The following is a 27832-nucleotide window of genomic DNA, read 5'->3' as shown; positions in this document are numbered from 1 at the left end:
CTCACTCCTGTGAGACCCCCCATTCAGGTTACGGCAGTGGACGATTCCCCTCTGCAACGGAATCGTGCCCTGTCACAGACTCCGATGGTGAGACTTACCATAGGGGTTCTGCATGGGGAAGAATTACAATTTTTTGTGCTGCACATGTCAACCTCCACTATTATCTTAGGCATGCCGTGGTTGCAAGTCCATTCACCGCACATCGACTGGGCCACGGGTCAGTTAACCTCCTGGTCTCCCCATTGTTTTCATCAGTGTTTGGGGAAGCTAACATTGGGGCAAACCAGAATTCAGGTGGAAGGGGTACCAGACCAGTATGCTGAATATTCTGATGTTTTCTGCCCTAAAGCTGCCGATAAATTGCCTCCACATCGCCCTTTCGACTGTCCCATTGATCTCCGTTCTGGTTGTGTACCCCCCCGGGGTCGTTTGTACAATTTGTCGGGGCCCGAAAAATTGGCGATGCAGGAGTACATTAGGGAGAATCTGGCCAAAGGCTTTATTCGGCCGTCCCGGTCGCCTGCTGGGGCCGGCTTCTTCTTTGTAAAAAAGAAAGACGGAGGTCTGCGGCCTTGCATTGATTACCGCGGTCTCAACAAGATTACAGTAAAAAATCGCTATCCGCTACCCTTGATAGACGATCTTTTTACACAAATCACTGGCGCCCAGATCTTTTCTAAGCTGGATTTGCGAGGTGCGTACAACCTGGTACGCATAAGAAAGGGCGATGAATGGAAGACGGCCTTTAATACACCAGACGGGCATTATGAGTACCTGGTAATGCCCTTCGGGTTATGTAATGCCCCGGCCGTCTTCCAGGAACTCATCAACGAGGTCTTCAGAGAGGTGTTGGGAAGATTTGTTCTAGTTTATCTAGACGATATTCTTATCTTCTCCAACAGTCTCTCTGAACATAGGACCCATGTGAGGTTCGTTTTGAACAGACTAAGGCAGAATCTATTGTATGCTAAGTTAGAAAAATGTATCTTCGAGGTAACATCTGTCGCTTTCCTGGGGTACATAATCTCTACTACTGGCCTGTCCATGGATCCGGCAAAGGTCTCCGCTGTGTTAGAATGGCCTCAGCCGGTAGGCTCGAAATCGCTTCAGCGGTTTCTTGGCTTTGCCAACTATTATAGGCGGTTCATAAAGGGGTACTCTACGGTGATTTCTCCACTTTCCAGTCTCACCAAGAAGGGTGCAGATACCACTCACTGGTCTCCCGAGGCGTTACAGGCTTTTGCCACCCTGAAGGGCTTATTTTGTTCTGCACCCATCCTCAGGCATGTGGATACGTCTTTTCCTTTTATTGTTGAGGTGGATGCCTCAGAGGTCGGGGTGGGGGCTGTGCTGTCTCAGCGATCTGGCTTGCAGGGTAGATTGCACCCGTGTGCCTACTTCTCCCGTAGATTCTCCCCTGCGGAAAGGAACTACGATATTGGCAACAGAGAGCTCTTAGCCATTAAGTTAGCCTTCGAGGAATGGCGACACTGGTTAGAGGGAGCGGAGCATACGGTCACGGTTTACACTGACCATAAAAATCTAGAATACATCGAGGGAGCTAAGAGGTTGAGCCCTCGCCAGGCTCGTTGGTCATTATTTTTTTCTCGATTCTCTTTCATTATTACGTATACACCGGGTAGCAAGAACACTAAGGCGGATGCCTTGTCCAGGTGCTTTGAGTCAGAGACAGCACAGCCCTCCATTCCAGAGACTATTGTTCCCCAGAGGTTGGTACTGGCCGCAACAGAGACTTGGGAGGATTGGAAGGGGACTTTAATTCCCTTCCAACAAGACATCCCAGAAGGAAAACCCGCAGGGGTGCTGTTCATTCCGCTACCGTTCCGTCTCCAGGTTCTAGAGATGTTCCATACGCATAAAAATGCTGGGCATCCTGGAGCATCTAGAACACAGGATCTGGTAGCTAGATGTGCTTGGTGGCCTTCCTTGGCAGCTGATTGCAAGGAATTCGTGAGGGAATGTGCGGTTTGTGCTAAGAATAAACCCTCCCGGCTGGCACCTGTGGGTACCTTGCAGCCTTTACCCACCCCGAGTGAGCCATGGACCCATTTGTCCATGGATTTTGTAGGTGAACTTCCCAAGTCAGAAGGCATGTCGGTCATTTGGGTGGTAGTCGACCGCTTCAGTAAAATGGCCCATTTCGTGCCCTTGAAAGGACTCCCCTCGGCCCAGGAATTGGCTGACCTGTTTATCACACATGTGTTCCGGCTGCACGGCATTCCGGAAAACATAGTGTCGGATCGGGGAGTCCAGTTCATTTCTAAATTCTGGAGGGCATTCTGCCAACAAAAGGGCATGAAGTTGTCATTTTCATCGGGCTACCACCCACAGACCAATGGGCAAACGGAGAGAATCAACCAGTCTTTGGAGCAATTCTTGAGGTGCTATGTTGCAGAAACACAGAACGACTGGGTCAAATTTCTGCCTTTCGCGGAGTTCGCACAAAACAATTTAAAAAGCTCCTCCACCGGATTCTCTCCATTCCAGGTGGTGTCTGGAAGATTGCCCAAGTTCTCACCATTGCCAGTGGCCTCCTCTCCGTTTCCAGCTTTGGAAGCCTGGCAGAGATCTTTTAAAGATATTTGGCGCACGGTGAGAGATAATTTACGAAAAGCTTTTGTTAATCAAAAGGGTCAAGCTGATAAGAGACGTTCAGTAGAGTGGAGCTTCCAACCTGGAGACTTGGTTTGGGTGTCTACACGTCATTTGGCTCTGAAACAACCTTCTGACAAACTTGGTCCCAGGTTCGTGGGCCCATTCCCTGTGACTAGGAAGATCAACGATGTCACATATACCGTTGATCTTCCCACCAGCATGCGGGGAGTGAGGTCTTTCCATGTATCACTTCTCAAACCCGCAGTCCAGCTGGGTCCCACTCCTCCTCCTCCTGTCTTAGTCAATGCCCAACCCGAGTATGAGGTGGAAAGAATCATAGATTCACGTACTGTACAGAACTCGGTGCAGTATCTCGTACATTGGAAGGGGTACGGCATTGAGGAGAGGCAATGGGTACCTGGGAACCGCATGCATGCGGATGAGTTAGTGAGGGAATTTCATACGGTACATCCAGAAAAGCCTGGAAGGAGTTGTCCGGAGTCCACTCCTCGGGGGGGGGGGGGGGGGTACTGTAAGGAAACGCGGAAATGCCGCCGTCTCTCAAGGTGAGGCGGCTGTTTCCGCGTCCAGCATGGCGTCACAACGCGGAAAAAACGCTGCATGCCGCATAGGCAGTGCGGCGGAATACGCATCAGAGGCGGCCCCCGCACTAGATACATTGCATGACAGTACTGGTGTGGCTGGGACTGATAGTCCACCAAGATTCAGACTTACACGCGCGCGAGCAGAGAGGCAGAGTTTAAATAGCAGTTAGAAGGGTGTCGGCTGGCCAGCTGGGTCAGCTGACAAATTCCACTGCTCTCATTGGACCAGCAATTAGGGAGGTCCTGGAAAGGTCCTAGAGTATATATACTGCTGGTTGTTCACTTGCTCTTTGTCTGGCGTGCGATCACATATGTGGGAGCACCCAGATCCGTAGTCAGATCCTTAAGTGTGCCGGGACCAGCTGGAGCTGTAATCCTACACTTAGCTAGATTATTGATAGCTAAAGTACTAGTTTGATTGTGATTTTCTGTTATGACTTTTGCCTGCCTCGACTATCCTCCTGAACTCTGACCTTGTACCTCGATATTTCTGATACTCTGTTGCCGAACCTCGGCTCGTTCCTAGACTCTGTTTCTGCCTCCTGATTTTGTACCCCGATATATCTGATACCCCGTTGCTGAACCCTGCCTGTACTTTGACTCCGCCTTTGCCTACTGTATTTGTACTTTATCTGTCCGTGTGTGTACGACCTGGCTTGTCTGACCTCGAGAACCGACCTCATGATTGGAGGCGGTTCCCAGTCCTGTTAGTGACACTTCTTCCTGAGTGTCACTCTCGGACTTTCCTTTCTACTGTCAGTCTGACTCCTCCCGTCTTGGAGAGCTCAGGTCTGCGGAAGGAATCCGTGCAGTTCTCCTTGCTGCACTGAGGCCTAGGCCTCCTAGTGTTACTGTTACACCAAAACACTACACTCTACTCAGGCGAACAGAGGTTAGTTTGTATATCGGATTATCGGTGAGACTGCAGATCACTTATAATCTGGTATATATCTGTATTTCCGGCGATACTGCAGATCACTGGTAATCAGATACTCTCTGCGCCCACCGATCGTTACAGGCCTTAACTCCCCTAATAAAAGACGCTTGGCGGGCAAGTACTACTTAGATGCTAAGGCCGACCTAATTTTCCTTCAAGAGACCCACTTGAAAAAGAACCACGAACCCAAATATTGGCACAAGTCGATTCAGTCCGCTCACTATGCCTCGGCCCCTCAAAAAAAATGTGGAGTGGCCATATTGGTACACAAAAGGTTATCCTTAAGGGTTGATACCACTTATAGGGATATAAATGGTAGATTCGTTATAGTGACAGGAGAGTTACTGGGTATACCGGTTACCCTTGTTTCTGCGTATGCACCCTCAGAGGGCCAGAAACAATTCTTTCACACCCTTTCCGGGAAGATCTCACTTTACAGAAAGGGAAAAGTAATAATTGCCGGTGACTTTAATTCTTCTTTAGACGGCAGGGGCACGGGCACACACAGGCGCAGCTCCTCCTCTAAAACCCTCCTGCAATTTATTAACGACAACAATATCTGGGACTCATGGAGAGCGCTGCACCCTGGAGAGAGGGGGCACACCTTTTTTTCTCACCCCCATCAAAGTTACACCAGAATAGATTACATATTCATGGATGCAGCACTCCTAGACAACCTGGAGCAGTCGGAACACCTAGAGATCTCCTGGTCAGACCATGCCCCTGTTACCGCCAGTCTCCGTTCACTATGCTATAAAAGCCCCCCCAATTGGAGATTAAACGACTCCCTCCTGACCGACACTGACTCTGCCTGCACTATATCCAACGAAATCAACCAATTCTTCCAACTAAACTCCCCTGACGACACTTCGCAGGCCATTAGGTGGGCCGCCCACAAAGCCACAGTCAGAGGGAAGATTATACGAATATCCTCCAGACTGAAAAAACAGGCTAGGCAGCGCTCAGACTTCCTAAAAAAAGAAATTAGACGACTCGAGACCCATCATGCTGCGGTAGGTGACCCCCAGACGCTAGAATCTTTAAAATCTCTCAGACAGGAACTGTGTTCAATGCTCTTTTCCAAGGCAGATTACTCCATCAAGCTCACCAACCAGAAATTCTACGAGAAGAGCAACAAGCCAGACACTATGCTAGCCAGGAAGCTCAGCAAGAGACTAGCATTAAATAGGCTGAACCCGATACGTGATACCAAGGGCCAGCTTCAACACAACCCCACGGTAATCGTACAGCAGTTTGCTGACTACTACCGCAAATTATATGACGGCACTACCACAGACAGACTAAAGACCCGAGCGCCAGACATCCTAAATTATTTAGGCGGCATCCCTATCCCCAAACTCAGCGAGGCACAAACCTCTCATCTTAACAACCCTGTCACCACTGAGGAAGTCCTGGAAGCTATCAAGACCCTGAAACCCTCGAAGGCCCCTGGTCCGGATGGATACTCCCCAAAATATTACAAGGTACATAAAGAAGCTTTAGCCCCTGAAATTGCAACTCTTATCAATAGGTTGATGAATGGAGAAGAAGATCTCCCACCTGAAATGCTAAGGGCCACCATAGTGGTCATCCCTAAACCAGGCAGAGACCCGGCGGAGGTAAAAAACTATCGACCTATCTCCCTAATAAATATCGACCTTAAGATTATAGCGAAAGTCTTGGCAACAAGACTTAATAAGTGCCTCCCCTCTATCATCCATCCGGACCAGACCGGCTTCATCATGGGCAGGCAGACTACAGACAATGTAAGGAGGATGGTGGGGTTGTCTGAGCGGATGCGGGCCTGTCGGGCGCCTTCTCTGCTCCTATCTTTGGACGCGGAGAAGGCGTTCGACAGGGTCGACTGGAGATACATGAGATTGGTAATGCGGTGTTTTGGTGTTCCAGGGGGATTTTTAAATGCTGTCAGAAGTATGTACACGGCCCCCTCAGCCGCAGTTTGCAATATGGGACTGACTTCGTCCCAGTTTCCTATCCTCAACGGAACCAGGCAGGGGTGCCCCCTCTCTCCCCTTCTATTTGCCATGTGCATCGAGCCCCTTGCCATTCTGGTCAGGCAATGCCCGGACATCTCAGGGGTGGAGGTCGGAGGGAAATCGTATAAAGTGGCTTTGTTCGCGGATGACACCATATTCTCACTCACAAACCCACAGGTCTCACTCCCTATTCTGTACAAACACATAGACAGATTCTGTGGCTACTCTGGATAAAAACTAAGTCAGAGGCGGTGGCCTATAACTTGACTGAACTACAGAAACAGGCTCTTGCCTCATCATTTGGTTTCAAATTCAGAGAAAAAGGGATTAAATACCTAGGGATTCACCTCACTCATAAGCTGGATCAATTATATAGAGCCAACTACTCCCCTATGTTATCTAACTTGCATGGTCTGCTAAACGAATGGGCACACTACCAACTATCCCTGACCGGGCGAATTGCGGCGGTCAAGATGACCCTCCTCCCCAAACTATTATACCTGTTCAGGGCCCTACCTATATCCATCCTCCCAAAGGATATAAAAAAACTCCAGTCTCACATCACAACATTTATATGGAATAACAAACCCCCTAGAATCAAATACCAATACCTAGCTAGAAACAAGACCCAGGGAGGATTCGGGGCCCCCCAGCTCCTTCAATACTACTACGCGGCGCGTATGGCCCAAACACTGCAATGGGCCTCTCCCATAGGCAGAACAAGATGGGTGGACCTAGAGGCATCACTTATAGCACCTTTCCCAATCTCTAACCTAATCTGGACCCCCCACCCAGCTATCCCTGGCCTATCGGGTAACCCCATAATTCTGCAATCAATTGTCCTTTGGAAAAAATATCTAAAAAATTGTCATTAGAAGGCCGACCCTCCCTGCTGGGCTCCCTATTTGGCAATTCAGACTTCCCCCCTGGTATCCAAGTGTCTGAATGGCATAATTGGACAGACAATCAGATCACCAGAATAGCTGACCTTATGGAGGGGGGGGAGATGTTGCCATGGCAAGTTATATCCACTAAATATCCCCTACCCCCATCTGAAATCTTCCACTACCTGCAACTAAGAGGATTCATCAATCATTTGAACAGGGTAGGTTTACGCCCCGAACTGTCACACCTGGAAAAAAATGTACTTAAATGACTATGCAGAAAAAGGTCTCATCACGGATCTATACTCCATCATATGGTATCAGACCCTGGATGAGATATCTACCCCTATGAGCAAATGGCAGGCCAGATTAAACAAAACAATAGAGGACAAGGGCTGGCTCTCCATCTTCGATAGCATGGCTAAGTCTTCCCTTAACTGCATCTATAGAGAACGAGCATACAAAATCTTTTATGATTGGTACCGAACCCCCTCTAGGTTACACCAATGGAATCTGATACCTACCAACACCTGCTACAGAGGTTGTGGCCGTGAGGCGGACCAGATCCACTGTTGGTGGAGCTGCCCCCATGTTCAGGCTTTCTGGGAGACATGCTTCCTCCTGATATCAGAGGTCTTAGACGTTGAGGTGCAGGCCGACCCATGGGTAGCCCTATTCCATAGATATAACCCCCGGGTCCCTAAAGGGCACAACGCATTCATAGCACATGTCTGTAACGCAGCACAATCCCTAATAGCTCAAACCTGGAAAGGAACCTTCCAACCCAACAGGGAGACCCTGATTCTCAAAATTAAAGAGATATATTCTATGGAACACATCACTTTCTCACTAAATGACAAACCAGATAAATTTCTGAGCACTTGGAGTCAGTGGTCGGCCTGGACCTCGTCTCATTAGCCTCACCCCCCCTCTCCCCAATCCACACAAAGTGAACCCTAGGTGGATAACGCCTTCTCTGCACGCCCCCTTGCTCCCCCCCCCCCGCCCCCCCCCCCTCCCGCAGCACGCGGAACCCTGGACCAAGTAAAGCAGCACACGTGAGCTCAACCAACCCGTAGAGACGGAAGTATGCTAATGGAGTTAAAGTTTTGTTGTTGTGTATTTATACATAATATTTTTCACTATTTTCTGTTCCTAAAGCACATACCATGTCATGCTCTATGCCTGCCTAAACTTTAAGCAATGCTTTAACAGATTAACATCAGCAGTAATGGCCGAATAATGTTGACATGCCTTGAGATGAACAATGCTAATGTTTTTCTCTTTTGCTCACCTTCTCAATGGAAATGTGTATATTTGTACCATGACTTTAAGCCTTTTCAATAAAAGAAAGTTGAAAAAAAAAAAGGGAAGGAAGTGTTTACGTGTCTTAGTATGGGTGCCGTGCAGAACAGCTCCTTCAAGGTCGAAAATGCCTGTAGGGCCTCAGGCGACCAGTGAGTAGTATCTGCCCCTTTCCTAGTGAGACTGGTGAGAGGTGCAATAACTGTGGAGTACCCCTTTATGAACCTTCTATAATAGTTTACAAACCCCAGGAAACATTGCAATGACTTTAACCCCACCGGCTGAGGCCACTCCAGAACAGCGGATACTTTGGCAGGGTCCATAGACAGGAGACTATGTACCCCAGAAAGGCGACCGATGTAACTTCAAAAATACATTTTTCCAACTTGGCGTACAGCAGATTTTGTCTCAGCTTGTTTAGCACAAATCTGACATGGACCCTGTGCTCGGAGAGGTTGTTGGAGTAGATTAGTATATCGTCAAGGTATACAAGCACAAATCTACCCAACACCTCCCGGAATACCTCGTTAATTAATTCCTGGAAGACGGCTGGTGCATTACACAACCCGAAGGGCATCACTAAGTACTCATAATGCCCGTCGGGTGTGTTGAAGGCCGTCTTCCATTTATCGCCCTTTCTAATGCGGATCAGGTTGTATGCACCCCTCAGATCCAATTTTGAAAAGATCTTAGCGTCTGTGACCTGCGTGTATAAATCGTCTATTAATGGCAACGGGTAACGATTCTTCACCGTGATTTTATTTAGGCCCCGATAATCGATGCAAGGTCGAAGACCTCCGTCTTTTTTCTTAACAAAAAAGAAACCGGCCCCCGCAGGCGAGCGGGAGGGGCGAATGAACCCCTTGGCCAGATTGTTACGGATGTACTCCTGCATAGCCCCTTTCTCTGGTCCAGACAAATTATACAGGTGACCCCTAGGGGGCATACAACCGGCACGGAGATCGATGGGGCAATCGAAAGGGCGATGAGGAGGTAACCTATCAGCAGCCTTGGGGCAGAATACATCCGAGAATTCGGATTATTGCTCGGGAACACCCTCCACATGAACCTTGGTCTGACCTAATATCACTCTCCCTAGACACTGTTGGGAACAGAAGTCTGACCAACTGGTTAGTTGTCCTGTCGCCCAATTAATCTGTGGCGAATGAAGCTGCAGCCAGGGCATACCTAGGACAATGGTGGAGGTGGTCATATGTAACACAAAAAAGCGTAAACTCTCCCTATGCAATACCCCAGTAATGACTTCCACCTCTGGTGTCTGGGACAGCGGACGGTCCCTTTGTAACGGGGAGTCGTCCACGGCAGTAACCTGGATAGGTGGTTTTACTGGGGTGAGAGGAAGTTCCAACTTCTCTGCAAATTCGGAACTCATGAAATTAGCCGCGGAGCCTGAATCAATAAAGGCCTCCGTGGCTTCAGATTTGTCCCCCCATGTAATCATACAGGGGAGGAACAATCGTCTTTCTTTCAGGGGTGTGAGCTGGGTGTCACCCCTTATCACTCCTAGGCGGTAGCGTTTTCCCGGCTTATCCCTATCAGGCTTACTGGAACAGTCTCGTACCCTATGCCCCCCTTCACCACAGTATAAACAGAGTTGTTCCGACAATCTCCGTCTTCTCTCCACTTGGGTCAACTTAGACCGACCGATCTGCATCGGCTCAGGTGGAGGCAAGACCGGAGGCGATGAGACAGAGGGAGACGGAGTTACTAGGGGTGTAGCGGGAGGCACTGCGTAAGAGGTTGACCTAACCTGTTGACTGCCCCTAGTCTGTCTCAGATGGCGTAGCCTACGGTCGATTCGAATGGCCGATGAGATGGCCTCATCGACTGTTTTGGGTTCGGGTTGGCTTAACATTAGGTCAGAGACCTCATCCGACAACCCAGACAGGAAGTAATCTAACAGGGCATAGGTGTCAAATCTGGCGGTAACTGACCACCTACGAAATTCTGCCGCGTAATCCTCGACCGAACCTCTGCCTTGCCGCAAAAGTTTGAGCTTCCGCTCAGAGGTTGCCGCAAGGTCAGGGTCGTCGTAGATCACTGCCATGGCCTTAAAAAATTCCTCTACCGAGGTCAGAGCTGTATCAGTGGGAGGCAGGTTGTATGCCCAGGACTGGGAATCACCAGTTAACAAGGTTTTAATAAAAATGACCCGTTGGGTCTCAGTCCCCGAGGATCGGGGTTTCAACTCGAAATATGATAACACTCTACTCTGAAAATTCCGGAAGTCAGACTTGTGGCCGGAAAATTTGTCTGGTACGGGCATACGGATGTCATCACTAGGAGGGGATCGCACCGAATCAACTGACGTCTGAAGGGTTTGCACAGAGCCTGTTAGGGACTCAATTAAAGCTCTGTGCTGGCCCAGTGCTTGATGGATAGTATCCACCGAAGTGGCAAGCACTGTCAGAGGGTCAGCGTGTGCGTCCATCTGTTTATTGGTCTGGCGTTCTGTAACGATCGGTGGGCGCAGAGAGTATCCGATTACCGGTGATCTGCAGTATCACCGGAAATACAGATATATACCAGATTATAAGTGATCTGCAGTCTCACCGATAATCCGATATACAAACTAACCTCTGTTCGCCTGAGTAGAGTGTAGTGTTTTGGTGTAACAGTAACACTTAGAGGACTAGGCCTCAGTGCAGCAAGCAGTACTGCACAGATTCCTTCCGCAGACCTGAGCTCTCCAAGACAGGAAGAGTCAGACTGACAGTAGGAAGGATAGACTGGAAGTAACCTTCAGGAGGAAGGATCACTAACAGAGCGACGAACCGCCTCTAACAGTAAGGTCGGTTCTCGAGGTCGGACAAGCCAGGTCGTACACACACGGACAGATAAAGTACAAGATCAGGAGGCAAAGGCGGAGTCAAAGTACAGGCAGGGTTCAGCAACGGGGTATCAGATATATCGGGGTACAAAATCAGGAGGCAGAAGCAGAGTCAAGGAACGAGCCGGGGTTCGGCAACAGAGTATCAGAAATATCGAGGTACAAGATCAGAGTTCAGGAGGATAGTCAAGGCAGGCAAAAGTCACAACAGATAATCACAATCAAACTAGTACTTTAGCTATCAACAGAATCTAGCTAAGTGTAGGATTACAGCTCCAGCTGGTCCCGGCACACTTAAGGATCTGACTACGGATCTGGGTGCTCCCACATATGTGATCGCACGCCAGACAAAGAGCAAGTGAACAACCAGCAGTATATATACTCTAGGACCTTTCCAGGACCTCCCTAATTGCTGGTCCAATGAGAGCAGTGGAATTTGTCAGCTGACCCAGCTGGTCAGCCGACACCCTTCTAACTGCTATTTAAACTTTGCCTCTGTGCTCGCGCGCGTGTAAGTCTGAATCTTGGTGGACTATCAGTCCCAGCCACACCAGTAATGTCATGCAATGTATCTAGTGCGGGGGCCGCCTCTGATGCGTATTCCGCCGCACTGCCTATGCGGCATGCAGCTTTTTTCCGCGTTGTGACGCCATGCTGGACGCGGAAACAGCCGCCTCACCTCGAGAGACGGCGGCCTTTCCGCGTTTCTTCACAGATTTGCTGTGTAAACTATCTAAACTTTAGATAAGATTTATAGATAAGTTACTTGTTATAGTTAGTTTTTCATCTCGGATCCACTTTAAATGAAATGTTTGACAATTTAAAATAAATAAATAAATAAATAACATCTACTTACCTGGGGCTTCCTCCAGCCTCTGGCAGCCATCCTGTCCCCTTGCTACAGCTTTGGTGTCTGTTGGAGATGATGATCTCGCCAGGTGGGCATCTCCTGCGCCGGTGTGAGAGCCGCTGGTGACCGCGCTCACGTGGTCTGAAGCGTTCTGTGTATGCAAAGTGAGAAGATAAAAAGCACCAATTGCCGTTATCTACAACCACACCCCCTAACAATGCAATTGGCTAAAAGTATTTTATTATAGATATACATATTCACAGAGAGCTTTACTGGCTGCTTGGCAGTTGGAAACAGATGTTATTTCCCACAATGCAACGAGGTTCACACAGACAGGAAACTGTCAGGACCATGGTCATGACATCACACTGTAGGAGAGGGTTCACCACAATATCAGCCATACAGACCCCTCTGATGATCTATTGGAGAAAAGGTAAATATTCTCATGGGAAGGGGGTATCGGCTACTGATTGGGATGAAGTTTAACCCTACAGTTCCTCTCTAACCCAAATGGTTTCACTGAAGATACCCTTTGATGAACCTAAAAATAACCTTTGACCCAGAGGGATGGAGTTTTCCATGGTGGCCTCATTTGCGCACTTGTATTCCTACTGAGACATGCAGGTTTTGGACAACATTGGCCAGGTGAGTTATGGTCCATAGTCATGTTGGGTATTATGGGATGGAAGTTCCCCACTGGCGAATTTATGCTGCGGTGAATTCCAAACCTACACTGAAAACATTATTCCCCATGATTTATGGGCAGCATGGTGGATAGCGCTCTCATCTTCCAACTCTAGGGTGAAGTTGTGTCTATAACATTATCTATTTATTTTATTTATTTATTGTATTTATAAAGTGCCAACATATTACGCAGCGCTGGACATTAGTTTAGGTTACAGACAATATTTAGGGGTGACATTCAGCAATATGACAATACAGGAATACATGCAAACCAGATCACACAGCACAGTATGAGTACAAGGTAATGCTTAGTCACTGGATGGGAGCATGGAGATCACACAGCACAGTATGAGTACAAGGTAATGCTTAGTCACTGGAGGGGAGCATGGAGATCACACAGCACAGTATGAGTACAAGGTAATGCTTAGTCAGTCACTGGATGGAGCATGGAGATCACGCAGCACAGTATGAGTACAAGGTAATGCTTAGTCACTGGATGGAGCATGGAGATCACACAGCACAGTATGAGTACAAGGTAATGCTTAGTCAGTCACTGGATGGAGCATGGAGATCACGCAGCACAGTATGAGTACAAGGTAATGCTTAGTCACTGGATGGAGCATGGAGATCACACAGCACAGTATGAGTACCAGGTAATGCTTAGTCACTGGATGGAGCATGGAGATCACACAGCACAGTATGAGTACAAGGTAATGCTTAGTCACTGGATGGAGCATGGAGATCACACAGCACAGTATGAGTACCAGGTAATGCTCAGTCACTGGATGGAGCATGGAGATCACACAGCACAGTATGAGTACAAGGTAATGCTTAGTCACTGGATGGAGCATGGAGATCACGCAGCACAGTATGAGTACAAGGTAATGCTTAGTCACTGGAGGGGAGCATGGAGATCACATAGCACAGTACGATGAGTACCAGGTAATGCTTAGTCAGTCAAAGGATGGGAGCATGGAGATCACACAGCACAGTATGAGTACAAGGTAATGCTTAGTCACTGGATGGAGCATGGAGATCACACAGCACAGTATGAGTACCAGGTAATGCTTAGTCACTGGATGGAGCATGGAGATCACACACCACAGTATGAGTACAAGGTAATGCTTAGTCACTGGATGGGAGCATGGAGATCACACAGCACAGTATGAGTACCAGGTAATGCTTAGTCAGTCAAAGGATGGGAGCATGGAGATCACACAGCACAGTATGAGTACAAGGTAATGCTTAGTCACTGGATGGAGCATGGGGATCACACAGCACAGTATGAGTACAAGGTAATGCTTAGTCACTGGATGGGAGCATGGAGATCACGCAGCACAGTATGAGTACAAGGTAATGCTTAGTCACTGGATGGAGCATGGAGATCACACAGCACAGTATGAGTACCAGGTAATGCTTAGTCACTGGATGGAGCATGGAGATCACACACCACAGTATGAGTACAAGGTAATAATTAGTCACTGGATGGGAGCATGGAGATCACACAGCACAGTATGAGTACCAGGTAATGCTTAGTCAGTCAAAGGATGGGAGCATGGAGATCACACAGCACAGTATGAGTACAAGGTAATGCTTAGTCACTGGATGGAGCATGGGGATCACACAGCACAGTATGAGTACAAGGTAATGCTTAGTCACTGGATGGGAGCATGGAGATCACGCAGCACAGTATGAGTACAAGGTAATGCTTAGTCACTGGATGGAGCATGGAGATCACACAGCACAGTATGAGTACAAGGTAATGCTTAGTCACTGGATGGAGCATGGAGATCACACAGCACAGTATGAGTACAAGGTAATGCTTAGTCACTGGAGGGGAGCATGGAGATCACACAGCAAAGTATGAGTACAAGGTAATGCTTAGTCAGTGGATGGAGCATGGAGATCACACAGCACAGTATGAGTACAAGGTAATGCTTAGTCACTGGATGGGAGCATGGAGATCACACAGCACAGTATGAGTACAAGGTAATGCTTAGTCACTGGATGGAGCATGGAGATCACACAGCACAGTATGAGTACAAGGTAATGCTTAGTCACTGGATGGGAGCATGGAGATCACACAGCACAGTATGAGTACAAGGTAATGCTTAGTCACTGGATGGAGCATGGAGATCACACAGCACAGTATGAGTACAAGGTAATGCTTAGTCACTGGATGGGAGCATGGAGATCACACAGCACAGTATGAGTACAAGGTAATGCTTAGTCACTGGAGGGGAGCATGGAGATTAGGCAAGTTAGGTTCACTCAGATCCATAGGATGGGTTCACAGTAATGGAGGTGCATGATCAGGTAGGACACAAAAGGAGGAGGACCCTGCCCAAAGGCTTACAATCTAGAGGGAGAGGTAGGGAGACGAACGGTAGGGGACCAGAGTTCAGCTGCAGGTTTAGAGCACTTGTGAGGGAAGGTAGGCCAGAGTGAAAAGGTGAGTCTTAAGGGCCTTCTTGAAGATGTTAAAGGAGGGTGCTGCCCTAATGGGTGGAGGTAGGGAGTTCCATAGTGTTGGAGCAGCTCTTGAGAAGTCCTGGAGGCGTGCATAGGACTGGGTGATGCGGGGGGGGGGGGGGGGGGTCAGGCGAAGTATATTGGAGGAGCAGAGTGAGTGGCTAGGTGTGTACCTCTGAGTGAGATTGGAAATGTAGGTTGGACAGGTTTTGTGGACAGATTTGTAGGTCAGACACAGTATCTTGAATCTGATTCTAGATCTGGGCTGTCCAACTCCCGAACTGGATCAGGTAAAGGAGTGGTTCAACATTTCTCCACGTCTCAGTCCATCCTAAACCTTGGCATGGATATTATGGCCCTCCAGGCCTGGAGTCGGACAGCCCTAATCTAGATGGAATTTGCAGGTTCTCCTTGTGTTTGCATTGTGTTTTCTCCGGGCACTCCAGTTTCCACACACATTCCAATAACATATTGTGGGGTTTCTCAAACCTGTCCTCATGACTCCCCTATGGTGCATGTTTTGCAGACAACCTCCCCTATACACAGGTGGGGTAACTAGTATCTCTGCTGGGTGGATTCCATGTAGCTGAGACACTAATTACCCCACCTGTGCAGAGGGGAGGCTGCCTGCAAAACATGCATCGCTGGGGTGTCACAAGGACAGGTTTGAGAAACACTGACATAATGGTAAAGTTTATTTGCTTTCCCCCAAACTGATTTGAAAGTAGACTCTAATAGGAGCGCTAGACTATGATCATAGCGGGGATTAGATAGTGAGCTCCTCTGAGGACAGTTAGTGATACGACTACGTGTTGTGTAATGTGCTACAGAAGATCTTAGTGCTATATAAACACATAATAATAATAATAATAAGGTACTTATCCGTTAGCCGGGCGCATCCGGCAGGTGGCGCTGTTGTTGGTAATTCCAATCATAATTACTTCACGTAACAAAACTGTGAATGTAAACGCCGCAGGTGGCGCTAATTGCATTCCTTGTTAAGGTAACAATATGTATATTAAAGAAGAGAGTTAATTAAATGAGAAATAAGCCGGCGGCAATGTAACAGATCAAGCCACCGGCCTCGCTCTCCCCCCCCCCCCCCCCCCTTGCCCTCTCTCCTATAGAACACTGGCAGCCCTGTGTCCCCCCAGAGTGGTTCGTCGCGGCAGGGAATCCTGCTTGTTTTATTGCGACAAACGACTCTGGGGGGACACGAGTCCCCCCCCCTCCCCCCCCCCCCCCCCCAGGGCTGCCAGTGTTCTATACGAGAGAGGGCAAGGGGGGAGGAGAGCGAGACACGAAGCGGCGGCTTGATCTGTTACATTGCCGCCGGCTTATTTCTCATTTAATTTACTCTCTTCTTTAATATACATATTGTTACCTTAACAAGGAATTAGCGCCACCTGCGGCGTTTACATTCACAGTTTTGTTACGTGAAGTAATTATGATTGGAATTACCAACAACAGCACCACCTGCCGGATGCGCCCGGCTAACGGATAAGTACCAATAATAATATAAATACATCATAATAATAATAATATGGTAGGACATCAGACTATGGCTATGGTAGGATCAGAGTGTGAGCTCCACTGAGGACAGTCAGTGACATGACAATGTACTCTGTAATGTGCTGCAGAAGATGTCAGTGCTATATAAATACATAATAATAATATGGTAGGACATTACACTAAGACTATGGTAGGATTAGAGTGTGAGCTCCTCTGAGGACAGTCAGTGACATCACTATGTACTCTGTAATGTGCTGCAGGAGATGTCAGTGCTATATAAATACATAATAATAATATGGTAGGACATTAGACTATGACTATGGTAGGATTAGAGTGTGAACTCCTCTGAGGACAGTCAGTGACATGACTATGTACTCTGTAATGTGCTGCAGAAGATGTCAGTGCTATATAAATACATAATAATATGGTAGGACATTACACTATGACTATGGTGGGATTAGAGTGTGAACTCCTCTGAGGACAGTCAGTGACATGTCTGTGTACTCTGTAAAGTGCTGCAGAAGATGTCAGTGCTATAAAAATACATAATAATAATATGGTAGGATGTTAGACTATGACTATGGTAGGATTAGAGTGTAAGCTCCTCTGAGGACAGTCAGTGACATGACTATGTACTCTGTACAGTGCTGCAGGAGATGTCAGTGCTATATAAATACATAATAATAATATGGTAGGATGTTAGACTATGACTATGGTAGGATTAGATTGTGAGCTCCTCTGAGGACAGTCAGTGACATGACTATGTACTCTGTAATGTGCTGCAGAAGATGTCAGTGCTATATAAATACATAATAATAATAATATGGTAGAACATTATACTATGACTATGGTAGGATTAGACTGTGAGCTCCTCTGAGGACAGTCAGTGACATGACTATGTACTCTGTAAAGTACTGCAGAAGATGTCAGTGCTATATAAATACATAATAATAATATGGTAGGACATTACACTATGACTATGGTAGGATTAGAGTGTGAGCTCCTCTGAGGACAGTCAGTGACATGACTATGTACTCTGTAATGTGCTGCAGGAGATGTCAGTGCTATATAAATACATAATAATAATATGGTAGGACATTAGACTATGACTATGGTAAGGATTAGAGTGTGAGCTCCTCTGAGGACAGTCAGTGACATGACTATGTACTTTGTAAATTGCTGCAGAAGATGTCAGTGCTATATAAATACATAATAATAATATGGTAGGATGTTAGACTATGACTATGGTAGGATTAGAGTGTGAGTTCCTCTGAGGACAGTCAGTGACATGACTATGTACTCTGTAATGTGCTGCAGAAGATGTCAGTGCTATATAAATACATAATAATAATATGGTAGGACATTAGACTATGACTATGGTAGGATTAGAGTGTGAGTTCCTCTGAGGACAGTCAGTGACATGACTATGTACTCTGTAATGTGCTGCAGAAGATGTCAGTGCTATATAAATACATAATAATAATATGGTAGGACATTAGACTATGACTATGGTAGGATTAGAGTGTGAGCTCCTCTGAGGACAATCAGTGGCATGACTATGTACTCTAATGTGCTGCAGAAGAAATCAGTGCTATATAAATACATAATAATAATATGGTAGGACATTAGACTATGATTATGGTAGGATTAGAGTGTGAGCTCCTCTGAGGACAGTCAGTGACATGACTATGTACTCTGTAAAGTGCTGCAGAAGATGTCAGTGCTATAAAAATACATAATAATAATATGGTAGGATGTTAGACTATGACTATGGTAGGATTAAAGTGTGAGTTCCTCTGAGGACAGTCAGTGACATGACTATGTACTCTGTAATGTGCTGCAGAAGATGGCAGTGCTATATAAATACATAATAATAATATGGTAGGACATTAGACTATGACTATGGTAGGATTAGATTGTGAGCTCCTCTGAGGACAGTCAGTGACATGACTCTGTACTCTAATGTGCTGCAGAAGAAATCAGTGCTATATAAATACATAATAATAATATGGTAGGACATTAGACTATGATTATGGTAGGATTAGAGTGTGAGCTCCTCTGAGGACAGTCAGTGACATGACTATGTACTCTGTAAAGTGCTGCAGAAGATGTCAGTGCTATAAAAATACCTAATAATAATATGGTAGGATGTTAGACTATGACTATGGTAGGATTAGAGTGTGAGTTCCTCTGAGGACAGCCAGTGACATGACTATGTACTCTGTAATGTGCTGCAGAAGATGTCAGTGCTATATAAATACATAATAATAATAATATGGTAGGACATTAGACTATGACTATGGTAGGATTAGATTGTGAGCTCCTCTGAGGACAGTCAGTGACATGACTCTGTACGCTGTAATGTGCTGCAAAAGATGTCAGTGCTATATAAATACATAATAATAATATGGTAGGACATTACACTATGACTATGGTAGGGATTAGATTGTGAGCTCCTCTGAGGACAGTCAGTGACATGGCTATGTACTCTGTAATGTGCTGCAGAAGATGTCAGTGCTATATAAATACATAATAATAATATGGTAGGACATTAGACTATGACTATGGTAGGATTAGAGTGTGAGCTCCTCTGAGGACAATCAGTGACATGACTATGTACTCTGTAATGTGCTGCAGAAGATGTCAGTGCTATATAAATACATAATAATAGTATGGTAGGACATTAGACTATGACTATGGTAGGATTAGATTGTGAGCTCCTCTGAGGACAGTCAGTGACATGACTATGTACCCTGTAAGGTGCTGCAGAAGATGTCAGTGCTATATAAATACATAATAATAATATGGTAAGACATTACACTATGACTATGGTAGGATTAGATTGTGAGCTCTTCTGAGGCCAGTCAGTGACATGACTATGTACCCTGTAAGGTGCTGCAGAAGATGTCAGTGCTATATAAATACATAATAATAATATGGTTAGACATTACACTATGACTATGGTAGGATTAGATTGTGAGCTCTTCTGAGGACAGTCAGTGACATGACTATGTACGCTATAAAGTGCTGTGGAATATGTCAGTGCTATATAAATACACAATATAATAATAACCATAACTATTACTACTAATAATAACCTGTTGTATAACAACTATTGATTATTGGAAACCCCTCTGACAACTTGCTGCTCCATCTAAACTGGGATGTAAAATTAGAAAGGATTCAGGAATGACGTGACAAATTAATTATCTATACTATGCTCCCATTCCAGTTGGCTTAATCCCCATCAGCTGCAATAATTTATTAACAGAGGAATGAGAATAGACATGAATCAGTTGAATGTGCTATAAGTAGGGCGTAACCATGGAAACGGGATGCAGAATTCTATTTTATCTTTGTTTATGTGTGGCGTAATTCTCACCTAAGGTTTTGAGGTAATGAAGGGGATAGCGAGTCTAAAAATGTCAGAGAACTGCAGACTCTGCAGGACTTCTTCAAGGACATCATAAATTTCACCTTCTCTGAACAATAATCGGCGGGGTGTTAGAATGCACCTGTTGTGAGCTCTGGCCCAGTAAGCTGAAATGAGGCAAGGCAGCAGACCGTCTTTCTATTTGTTTTCCCCAAATAACGGCTGGTGCACATCAGAGCGTTTAAAAGGTGCCTGTGCCCAACACAACGTTTATTTAAGGATACTTGTTTGTACTACTGACCTGAGGAAGCGGGCTGAGACCCGTGAAACGCGTTGTCTACAATTAAACACTTCATAATAAAGACTCCTTACGTTATATCCAAGTGAGTCTTCTTTGGAGGTAAGACGCCTCTTCCTATATTACCATAGCTCCTAACTGTCCCTCTTTCGGAGGGACAGTACCTCTTTGGGAGCCCTGTCCCTCTGTCCCTCTTTCCTCCTCATTTGTCCCTCTTTCAGGACTTTGTCCCTCTTTCTATGTAAATATATACATTTCTCTACTAAAAATGTGTTTGACTGACTCTAAACTTTATTCCCATCCATTAAATTGATATATTACTAATTGTAAAATGTTAATATGAAGGAATATGAACCAGAATAAAAAGGACCAGTGTGGTTTGAATTATAAAATAACATGTTTTTCATATGAAATCTCTATGGTATGCATGACAAGGGGTGTGACGGGGGCATGATCAGGGGTGTGGCAGGGGTGTGGATTAACTGTCCCTGTTTCTCATCTCAAACAGTTGGGAGGTATGTAATACCATACAGTAATTATACTCAGACCCATTAGTAGAGAATCTGGGAGCCTCCCCAAACCTATTTAACAGTTGTTACCCACACCCCCAAAAGCGGTGTTAGCACTTCCCACTTGTATTCCCGTCATACCAGTGGAAAAGCCGACAGGAGGAGAGCGACCACCCTGTTCCAGAAAGTCCCAGGATAATGAGCGGGAACGTTTTTTTTTTCCGCAAGCCTATATGGTGGTTGCAGGACTGCAACCCATCCTTGTGAGTATAAATTACCCACAATCCCCCACCGTTTAATACTAGACAGTACTACACTACTGGGCTTCCGGTCTCTCCCCCTTTCTACAGGCCGAAGGATCTCCACTCCCATTGTGAAGGGACCTCCAGAGACCTGCACCAATCCTATAGTCTGTAATCTACACCCTCATTATATCAAGTTGAAGGCCAGGCAATATTGAAAAGCTGTCAAGGGAGAGAAAAGATTATATTCAGCACTTCTGTAGAATTGAAACAGGATACAGTCTCTTGCTGCACAGATATAACTAAAAGTGGGATAAACCCCATTTTTAAAATAATACATGAATTCTGCATTGATTAAAATGTATATAAATCACTGCCCCCCACCCCAATCATATTACACACAGTCAGGAGAATGTAGCGGTTTGAACCTGCTGTCCCTTATTTCCAAAGGTGAGAAAGTGGAATTTTGGAGTGATTCTGTCTTTCATGCAGAAGTGAGCTCAAGATGGACACTTACATTACACTCACACATTTGTAATACACATTACAAACTGATCCTCAAAGGGACTCTTTAGTTCTGCCAGGTGATCTGTACGAAATGTTCATTACTGAAAGCTCTATACACAGAGGGAGATGTTGCTTGCTTGGCAGTTGGAAAAAACCGTTATTTCCCACAATGCAACGAGGTTCACAGACAGCAAACTCTCAGGACCATGGTCATGACATCACACTGTGGGAGGGGTTTCACCACAATATCAGCCCTACAGATCCCCGATCTATTCCAGAAAAGGTAAAGATTTCTCATGGGAAAGGGGGAATCAGCTTCTGATTGGGATGAAGTTCGATCCGGGGTGACAGTTCCTCTTTAACATCGGGACTGCGTTCTTCTTCTGGCATGACTGCAGCCTTGCAGCACCCACGGGAGCACCGCTGCACGGCACAACTCATGCACCAGCGGCTCTGGCTTACTGTTCACGTGCGGCCGTACTCGCTCAGACACACACAATCATGCCTGAAGAGAGGTGCGGCCCGATGTTACTATCGACAAGCCTCAGTGGGTAATCTTCGGGGGACCGCTCTCACCAAACGGGGACCAGAGGACAGCGGAGGAATCCTCATTAGGATCCAAAGGCTTCCCTCTCCTAAAGTGAACCTCCGGACTAAAGATCTACTCAGCAGAACTGAAAAGGCTTGGTGTTTCTTTAACAGTTTCACAGCATCAGAACTTTGTTTTTCTTACAAAAGCATAATTTTTAGCTGCATTTTTAGTTAAGCTCCACCCATCAAAGAAAACGGCCCGGGCTTTTTTCCCCTGATGCTGTGCAAAGCATGATGGGATTTCTTATGTTGTTGTTCACGTTGCCTAGCAACTGGGAGGGGGTGATCAGCACACAGGACAGTTGGAACTGTGTCTCATGCTCCCTGTCACCTCCTTTCAACCAAAAAAGATGGCTGCCCTCATGAAATCAAACATTTGCCTGTTCTTTTAAAACAGGGTGGGTAAGAGATTATATTACCTATCTATTTTAATTAACATAACTAATGTAACTTAATGACAGTGTGTTTTTTTAGGCTGAAGTGCCTCTTTAGGTAAGTTACTTTCTTTAGTACTCGATGTTCACCATAGGTGGACAGACAGACAAATGATAGCGCTCAAGGCTGCACCTGAAATGAAAACCAACAGAGGCATCTGTTTTGCATTCAAGACATGTATTTAGCTCCAGTGGGGCTCTGCAGGCCTCTGTTGGTTTTCATTGCAGGTGCAGCCTGGAGCGCTGTCATTTGTCTGTCTGCCTGCTTGATGAAATGTGTATACCATTTATGATTAGCAGCACGAGGAATATTATGTTTTTATTGCTAGTGTTAGGCCTTCCCCAAGGGGGTCCGTCATCGCCGTGGGGAAGTCTATTAGGTAATATTCTGTGCACACATTATTTACTAAAGCTAACACCCTCCTTTGCCTGTTTTGAGTGATAGGTGTGTAATATTGTCCAGTTACTGGAGCTCTGCACATCCATGCAAATTGATTATTCAGGTAAAACTTCTGTTTGAAAGCGCTGCCATGTCTCCCGCTGTACACCACAGGTGCACTTTATTGCCATTGCAGTGGCTACCTGCAGACTCTTCACGCAGATACCATGTTATATTGTACTAAAATTCCTACATAGAAAGAAGAAAAATAATAATACTAATGAACTAGGCACAATTAAGTCAAATTAACACAACTCAGTAAAAAAAAAAAAAAAAAAAAAAAAGCTTTTAAAGAGAGCCTGAGGTGGGTTTAAAAAAATAAAAATAAAAAGTAGGCTACCTGATGGGGGGGGGGGGTTGTGTTTTGGGGGGGGGGGGGGAGCTGAGCGGGGGCTGAGCGGATCAGGTAGCTGCCAAAAATTTCAGTTCTCCACCGCTCCCATGGGGTGCAATGGCCCACTTTCACGACTGTGTGTCTCTCATAGCATGCAGGGAAGCGGGGGAGCAGAAGGGGGCGCGGCAAGGGGAGAGAGGAAACCCTGTAGGAACTCCCCTGGTGGGCATTTTGAACAAGGTATTCCTCTCCCCTCTATTTACCTTTGAGTTAGCGACAAATCTTGTCGCTAAACTCGGGGGCAATAGCGCAGTGGTGGGGCAGAGAGCGCCGGTCGGGGGAGCACAGAGGCATGTCATGAGGCAGAGAACATGGCTCTGTGTCCCATCTGCCCACCTCGGGTTCTCTTTAAGATTTGAGAAATTGGCCCATATGCAATTCATTTTTCTTTATGAGTTACCTCCTAGGATATCATTTTCATATTCTCTTTAAAGTGAATCTCAGGTGAATTTTTATTTTGCCCATTTACTTCCCTGGGGCTTTTCCCAGCCCCCTGAAGTCCTCCTGTTCCCTTGCCGTGATTCCGCGCTCTGCCGTTCCGACACTGCCCCCCTCCGTAACCGAACTGACAAGTCACCTCCTCTATTGCGCATGGCCGGGAGAGTTCTGCGCATGTGGGGTAGCAATTATTGCTTACTGCACAAGCGCAGAGCACTCCTGGCCACGTGGGCACTTAGAAGGAGGTGTGTGGCACAGGGCCACCCATCCAGCACTAGAGGGGGACACTGGAGAACCTGCGGAGTGCAGGGGAGGGGGCAGGAAGGTTTTAGTGGGCTGGAAGAAGCCCCAGGGAAGTAAATGGGCAATTTTTTTTTCCAAATTTAGGTTTCCTTTAAAGTGGAATTATCACCATAAAAATCAAATTTTAACATCAACTGGAGTGTATTAAGTAATAAAGATGCTAATCCTCCTACATTCAAAACTTTCAATACTTTTTCTGCTGTTATTGTTTGGAGTTATCACATACCTTAGGAGCACTGGCCCTTTAATAGTCAGTGCCAAACAGTTGCATGCTGGGGGTTCTTTTATCTATTTTATATTCCTCCTCTTCCCTTTATTTCCCTGCCTAGCTGCTTATCTGAAACACAATCCCCTACTCACTTGTGTTTACAAGCAAGGCTGAGGTGACTCAGCGATTGGAGGAGAAAAGAAAAAAAGTTAAGGGAAGAAATGACATCAGGATTTAGCCTCAAACTGTGGGCAAAAGACATGGCCCCCACCAGAAACAGAATTCTTTTCATTTACTATATAAAATTCACTGAAATCAAAACATGGACAGTACAATACATGTGATATGTAAGTAGATCAAGTATTTATCTACTTATATATGTGTGTTCATAGTATGGCTTATCCTACTGCTTTAATACATTTTAAGAACTTTAAAATTGAAAAAGTAACGTTCGTAAAAATGCACTTTCAAAATTATTTTTAATATTTTCTTGCTTGCTGATGGTTTAAGGTGTGAAAATGTCACCTGGGAGAAAACGCAGGAGAATAAGTGACTTGCATATGGGCCATTATCTCCAGTCACTAGAGTCACCCTTTAATCACTCCACATTTCAGTTATACTGTTACACTTTTATGCACTCCTTCCCAAACCTGTTCTCAGACAACTAACAGCATATTTTACAAGTAAAGCGCACGTAAATGTAGATGTAGTCATTAGTATGTCATCAGATTTATTTCACTGCCAGCATGAATATACATAAAACATACTGATGGGGATTGAGGATGACAGGTGTGCAAAACAAAACACTGCTCTAACTATCAAAACAACATTCTGAGACATTCCCATCCATACATCAAGCACTGAGAGGAACACAATTACACGCCTGCCATCTAGTGTTCAAAATAGAGAATGCAACCTACTAGAAAATACTTTCTAGAATGGATTTACAGCAACTGTGTGTTATAAATACAGAGATTCCAAAACTGATGTGACAATGATATGGAATTTCCATAACCATAACCATAAATGGCAGTCATTAGAACCAATAAGGTTTCCAAGCAATGTAACAGTTCACATCGGTATGAGCCAGATTGAAATTATAGTGAAATTGAGCTCATAACCAAAGAATGAGAAGTACTAACTCAGGACTAGGAAATGAGAAACTTTAAAGGGGCACTATGAAGAAAAAATGTAAAATTAATAATCCATATATACACATGCATTTACATTTCTCTAAGAGTTAATGCACTGTAAATAGTTTGCTTCCGATGTAGCTGTCACTTAAAATAGGTAATATTAACCTGATCTCTCTAAACTTCTTGTTTGACAGGCTGTGGACTAGTCCATCTTCTCATGGGGGATTCTCAATTCCTCTATTATGAGACACACTCCCTGGAAGGGACTGGAACATTGAAACTGCTAGAATAGTTGCCTACGAGTGCTTTTGAAAAAAGGAAACTTTAAGATGGTCTAAATCAAAACCTGTGAGAGGCTCAGAGCCACAAACACTGGTCCACATGACAGCCCAGGGGCCCCAGGTCTCTCTCACTCACTGGGGCCCCCAAACCACCATGCGACACCTAGAGGGAAGTGCGGGCAAGCCCTGGACCTCTCACCTTCAGGGAACTCACCCCACCACCTCTAAACTGAATGCCAACTGCAACAAACACAATTGCTAACTTCCAGCCAGAGCAATATCCTGCCTCTATCTGGCCAGCAGACGCCAGTCAGCCAATCAGGTGCACTGTCATACACCCTTTGCCTGCTGTACCATACCTAGCAGGAATTACATAGATTAGCATTCAGGTGGGAGGCTTCGGTTGGACGCAATCATGAATTGCGTCGTTTACAGGGACGCCCCGTGTAGGCCCCCAAACCACCATGCGACACCTAGAGGGAAGTGCGGGCAAGCCCTGGACCTCTCACCTCCAGGGAACTCACCCCACCACCTCTAAACTGAATGCCTGATTCATAGCCAACCCGATACCAGTCCGAGAGCCCGATCTGTTGCCGACCTCCGCTTAGTACGACTGCCCGATCTGTCGCTAACCTCCGCTTAGTACGACTGCCCGATCTGTTGCCGACCTACGCTTAGTACGACTGCCCGATCTGTCGCTGACCTCCGCTTAGTACGACTGCCTGATCTGTTGCCGACCTACGCTTAGTACGACTGCCTGATCTGTTGCCGACCTACGCTTAGTACGACTGCCCGATCTGTCGCTGACCTCCGCTTAGTACGACTGCCTGATCTGTTGCCGACCTACGCTTAGTACGACTGCCTGATCTGTTGCCAACCTCCGCTTAGTATGACTGCCCGATCTGTTGCCGACCTCCGCTTAGTACGACTGCCCGATCTGTTGCCGACCTCCGCTTAGTATGACTGCCCGATCTGTTGCCGACCTCCGCTTAGTACGACTGCCCGATCTGTTGCCGACCTCCGCTTAGTATGACTGCCCGATCTGTTGACGACCTCCGCTTAGTACAACTGCCGGATCTATTGCTGACCTCCGCTTAGGACAACTGTTGGAACTGTTGCTGTCCTCTGCTTAGTACGACTGCCGGATCTGTTGCCGACCTCCGCTTAGGACAACTGTCGGAACTGTTGCTGTCCTCTGCTTAGGACGACTGCCGGATCTGTTGCCGACCTCCGCTTAGTACGACTGCCTGATCTGCTGCTGACTTTTGCCTGTCTGAGAGCCCGATTCGCTGCTGACCCGATACCAGTCCGAGAGCCCGATCTGTTGCCGATCTCCACCTGTCTAAGGAATCTTTACCCCGTGGTTACTCAAGCCCGGTACCTGAGTCATTGCACCACCAGACGCAGCCTGTGGGAGCGCTTCAGTATCTCATCGGTCACGCAATTCGGCATCACATCAGTGGTTCTGTCAGCGCTCCTGCCCCGTTTTATCTGCTGGTCCCTGTTCACACTTCAGGGTCCTCAGCTAGTAAGCTGCAAGAGTCGCTGTCCTCAGCACATCGGTCTCCAGCCTTCAAGGTACGTGACAAGGAGGCTCCCTCTTTTATGTGAGATGACTTCAATCCCAAAAGTAGGCCAATTGGTTTGCAGCTCTGTATTATTATTTGTTTATAACGCCAACTACAGGTTGACTAGCCAAAGTAGCTCAGATGTTTGTGGCTGGACTGGCCTGGGCAGTAGGAACATGTAACCCCTTAAAGAGGAACTTCAGCCTAAACAAACATACTGGGCTTGATTCACAAAGCGGTGCAAACAGTTAGCACGCTGGTGAAAAGCCCCTTATCATGCCTAAACTCAGTTTAGGCATGATAAGTTTATGCGTGATAAGTTTAGTCATGATAAGTTTAGGCATGATAACTATAGCACCAACTGGGTTAGCACCGCAGTGCACAGCTGATCAAAAGTT

Source organism: Hyperolius riggenbachi, chromosome 4 (genome assembly GCF_040937935.1).
Source record: "Hyperolius riggenbachi isolate aHypRig1 chromosome 4, aHypRig1.pri, whole genome shotgun sequence".
Classification (NCBI taxonomy): Eukaryota; Metazoa; Chordata; class Amphibia; order Anura; family Hyperoliidae; genus Hyperolius; species Hyperolius riggenbachi.
This window is presented reverse-complemented; position numbering follows the sequence as displayed.